Source organism: Myotis davidii, unplaced genomic scaffold, assembly GCF_000327345.1.
Source record: "Myotis davidii unplaced genomic scaffold, ASM32734v1 scaffold72, whole genome shotgun sequence".
In the NCBI taxonomy this organism is placed as follows: Eukaryota; Metazoa; Chordata; class Mammalia; order Chiroptera; family Vespertilionidae; genus Myotis; species Myotis davidii.
Genome location: NW_006284618.1, coordinates 6,643,624 through 6,648,538, shown reverse-complemented (window position 1 = coordinate 6,648,538; position 4,915 = coordinate 6,643,624).

The following is a 4,915-nucleotide window of genomic DNA, read 5'->3' as shown; positions in this document are numbered from 1 at the left end:
CAGGGGTCCTGGTCTTCTTGGGGGGCCGGGCCGGCACGCCATCCGCGGGGTCCCCCTCTACATCCCGTGCTCCTGCGGAATGTCTCCTCCCCGGGGGCAGGACGGTCCTTGGAGCGTCAGATCACCTAAACGGCAAGGAAAGAGGTCTTCTTGTTCTTTTCAAAAGTATTTTTATTGACGTCAGAGAGGAAGGGAGCGGGAGGGAGAGACAGAAACATCGATGATGAGAATCACGGATGGGCCGCCTCCCGCACGCCCCACACTGGGGATCGCGCCCGCAACCCGGGCCTAGCCTTGACCGGGAATCGAGCTGTGACCTCCTGGTTCCTGGGTCAACCCTCAACCGCTGAGCCACGCGGGCCGGGCAAGAAAAGAGGTTTCATTCCTTCGTGCGGTGACACAGTAACCCAGGGGCATCTTCCAAGGAGAGACAGCTGGGCTCTGGCCCCAGCCCACTGGGTCCCAAACAAGTCACAGGAAAGCATACAGGGTACAGGGGGGTCCTGAGGCCTTGGGGCCTGGCTTTGGGGTTCAGTCTCGGCCAGCAACCGTGGCCCCAACGCCAGCAGCACCAGCCCCATGTCAGACACCTCGTATTCTGCCCACCTCTCAAGCCCCCTCCGCCCCACCCGCCACCCCGGCTAAGTTACCGGAGCCCTCAGCCCCGGGGTTTGGAATCTTTCCCAGATGCAGGTTCAGCCGGTGACGGGGAACGTGAGAGACGAACTGAAACATCAACGCTTTAAGCCGACGGAACGCCCAGGAAGGCGGGCGGCGCAGCCAGGAGCAGGCGGAGGACAAATGCTTTCCTCTCCCGAGGCCCGACGCCTCCTCCCAGGACCCCGGCTTTACTGCCCGTGCCGGAAGCAGGAGCTCACGGGCATTCAGGCCGACGAGGACGCTCCTCACAGGGTGGATCACACAAGCACCGCCCGGCTCGCGGTCCCTCAGCAACAAGACCCCAGCGCGCAGCATCCCCGTGAGGCATCGCCCTCAGACCCTGCACTCGCTGTCCCGGGCATCGTCCTGGGAGCAACACGAGTCTTTAGTCTATGCAGAGAATCTTGTGGTGATAAAATGCACTGTTGCCCGGATGATCCATCTTGGGAGATGTAGAAAGAAAAAAAAAGCGGCCCGGCCCGTGTGGCTCAGTGGTTGAGTGTCGACCCATGGACCGAGAGGTGACCAGTCCAATGCCCGGGTGTGGGCTTGATCCCCAGTAGGGGGCGTGCAGGAGGCAGCCGATCGATGTTCCTCCCTCATCCATGTTTCTCTCTCTCCATCCCTCTCCCTTGCTCTCTCTCTAAAATCAATCAAATTAAATATTGTTTTTAAAAAAGCCAAACCTCCTCAGTTCCAGGGGCGGTAGACCGCCACGCACGAGCTGTGTGACACGGAGGAAGCCAGGTAACCTCTCTGAGCGCTGGTCTCCTCGCCAGTAACAGGAGGACCGGAGACCCTCCGACCCGTCTGCCGAAGCACTAAAGTAGCTGGTGCATGAAAGGAATTTGCATAATTTCTACACACCTTTCCCATCCCCTGAAAGGGAGGTGCCGTTCATGACACTCGCTTCAGCAGTGACTATGGCGACAGGCGGTTTTTAATTGGTGGTGAAGACCAAGGACATCTGAAACGGCGTTGGAAGTGGGAGATCCCACGGCACCGACTTCCCTCCGTGCCCTTGCCCGAGCGTGGTGGACGCCCCCCGACTGTCCGCACACCCTCTCGATCCTGCTGTCTCCAGAGAAGTGGGATCAGTCCTGCGTCAGGGCCTCGTCCTGCTGGCTGGCAGGCTTGGCGGCCGGAAGTCACTAGCGGAGGCTGCCCGCCCTGGGCCCACGGCGAAGCCGGTGCTTTAACAACGCACGTGGACCGGGCAATAGTCACGCAGCGTCTCCTGAAAGGGCTTCCCCAGCATTCCCTGCCGTGTGCTTAAACCACTGGGAAGAGGTGGAACGGACAGAATACAGACTTTTTAAAAAGTATTTTAAATATAGTTTTACTAATTTCAGAGAGGAAGGGAGAGGGAGAGAGAGAGAAACATCAACGATGAGAGAGAATCACTGATTGGCTGCCTCCTGCACGCCCCCTCCTGGGGATCGAGCCCGCAACCTGGGCTTCGATGCCAGGGACCGGAATCGAACCCGGGATCCTTCAGTCCGCAGGCCGATGCTCTAGCCACTGAGCCACACCAGCCGGGGCAGACAGACAGCTTTACAGCAGGACTTTTTGGGGCCTTCCATCTGCTCATGAGCCCTGTGAGCCCACAGGAGAGGAAGATACGCAGAATTTCCAAAACACACCCGGCCGCAAACTTCTCCCCGAGGTTCAAGGAGGCAGCTTGAGAAACCCTGGCCCGCGAGGGCTGAGTCAGGGGTCAGGCAGTTCTGAGAAGAGCGGCGGGGGCGGGGAGGGGGCCGTGGGAGCAAGCTGCCCCGGAACGGGGACATCCCAGGCCCGCCGCCCGCACCCCGAGGAGTCTGAGGAGCGTCCGCGCCGCCAGGCTCCAACCTCCGCCTCCGACTTGTCCACCCCCCCTGACCCCTCTCTCGGGACAAACAATCCTCCCAAACCAAAGACACAAAAGGGCAGGCCCCGCCTGGCAGCCCGTCCCTCAGCCAAGAACACACTGCTTCAGCATCGGAGATAAGGCTCCCGCCAGGGTCCCCGTGGGGGGCATGTTCCCACCCTGTCCCAGGCGTGGAAGGCCTCATCAACTTATTTTTAAAGAAAACACGGTCTCTGATGCTCCAAGACAAGAATGTACAATTCTCGACCCAGCAGGAGGGGCAGAACATCCCCAAACCAGAACAAAGGTTTCTCAATCCCAGCAAAGTAAGTAAACACGCCCAGGGAGAGGGAGACGCTGACAGTGGCCACTGCCCGGGGCGGGGGGCATGTGGGCTCCGCGAGGGGGGCTCCCAGGTCAGGGCCTCGAGCCCGCACAAGATGGGGGGGGGGGGATGGCATAAAAAAAAAAGTGTTTGGGCCTGGCTGGCGTGGCTCAGGATCTTCCCAAGGAACCTACAATGTGTGCAGCTCTTAACCGACGCACCTCCGTGAACCAACATCGGATGGATGGCCTGCACCGAGGGAGGATGGATGGCTGCTCCGTCCCTGGCCTGGCCTTTCCCACGCGCCACAGGTGACCCCGAAACAGTCCCTCCGACACCTGACACTCGGCTGTCCTGCCTTTCAAATGGAGCCACGCAGGCCCCGCCCTCACCACGTTCGGTGCCAGCGGACTCGGGTCAGACGGGACCGGGCCCGCCCGCTCAGGTGTTCACCCTCAGCACCGGTGTACGTTTCAGCGAGATTTCAGGAGATGGCTCCCAGCGGGTTCATGCGGGGCCTGTGGCCGCAGGCTGCCACCGTGGGAACCCGCCACCACCGTGAGAGATCGCATCGCTGCTCCCAAAAGAGCCGGCGTTCAATTCCCTGGCCGGGAGGCCCCCCATTAACCTCTGCACCCCAGCGTCATTAGCGAACCATTTATAACAAAATCGTAATGGAGAGCCAGGAATCCCACCGCAGGCTCCGTAACTGAATGCCCCCTCGTGCCAGGTCCATAACGGCGTCCAGTGTCACCCCAGGAGACACGGAGGAAAGCATCGCAGCCATGAGCTGACACAGCAGAAGAGAGACGTGTGTGACTGCAGAAGCGACCTGGATGGAGTCACACACATCGCTTCTTGGAGGGGGAACGTTCCCGCCTGCCCTCTGGGCGCAGAGAGGAAGCGATGGCTAACACGTCACTTCACTTTAATGTTTTAGGGGAAATGGATGGTTCCTCATTCACCTTTACTAACACGGCCGCTCCGATCAGGCTGTCTCAGCGCGGACCTCTCTCTGGGCTGTGGACGTGGAAATGCACGTTCCCACGGAACATCAGTCCGTGGACACGGAAATGCACGTTCCCACGGACATCAATCCGTGGACACAGAAATGCACGTTCCCACGGACATCACGTCACTTCACTTTAATGTTTTAGGGGAAATGGATGGTTCCTCATTCACCTTTACTAACACGGCCGCTCCGATCAGGCTGTCTCAGCGCGGACCTCTCTCCAATCCGTGGACACGGAAATGCACGTTCCCACGGAACATCAGCTCATGGACACGGAAATGCACGTTCCCATAGACATCAATCCATGGACATGGAAATGCACGTTCCCACGGACATCAATCCACGAGCGGAGGAGGGACCAGGGCTCCCATTCAGCTCCAAGACATCCTAAGAACGTCACTGAGGCCGAGAGAGCTGTCCGGAGTGGAGGGTTCAGCCCAAACAATAATAGCTCATCCAGTTCCGTTCCTTTTCTTTTTAAAAATGTATTTTTATTGATTTCAGAGAGGAAGGGAGAGGGAGAGGGAGAGAGAAACATCAATGGTGAGAGAGAATCAGCTGCCTCCTGCACACCCCCACTGGGGATCGAACATGTGCCCTTGCGGGCATGTGCCCTTGACCGGGATCGAACCCAGGACCCTTCGGTCCACAGGCCAATGCTCTATCCACTGAGCCACACCATCTGGGGCCTCAGGTTCAGTTTCTAGCTGGAGATGAATGCTTTCGATCACAAGGTCTAGTCAATCGACAGAACGAAGCTACCCGGGTGGACGCTCACTGGCCTGCACTGTGGGAAGGACATGGGGGCCGTTATGCGGGCGAGGATGCTAACAGCGTGTCCGCTTGGAGACCACAGACCGGTCACGTCCGTGATGGGGCCTCTGTATTCGCAGAAGTCCTTGACCCTGACAGGTCACACCCTGCACCCGAGCTGGGCGCCGGGCCAGGTGCCTGGCGGTGACCTTGAGCAGGTCACGCAACCTCCCTCCTCCCGCTTCCGTGGACGTGAGGTGGGAATTAGCCAAGGCTCCTGGTCGCACGGCTGTGAGCGGAAGTGAGCCAGCTCGTG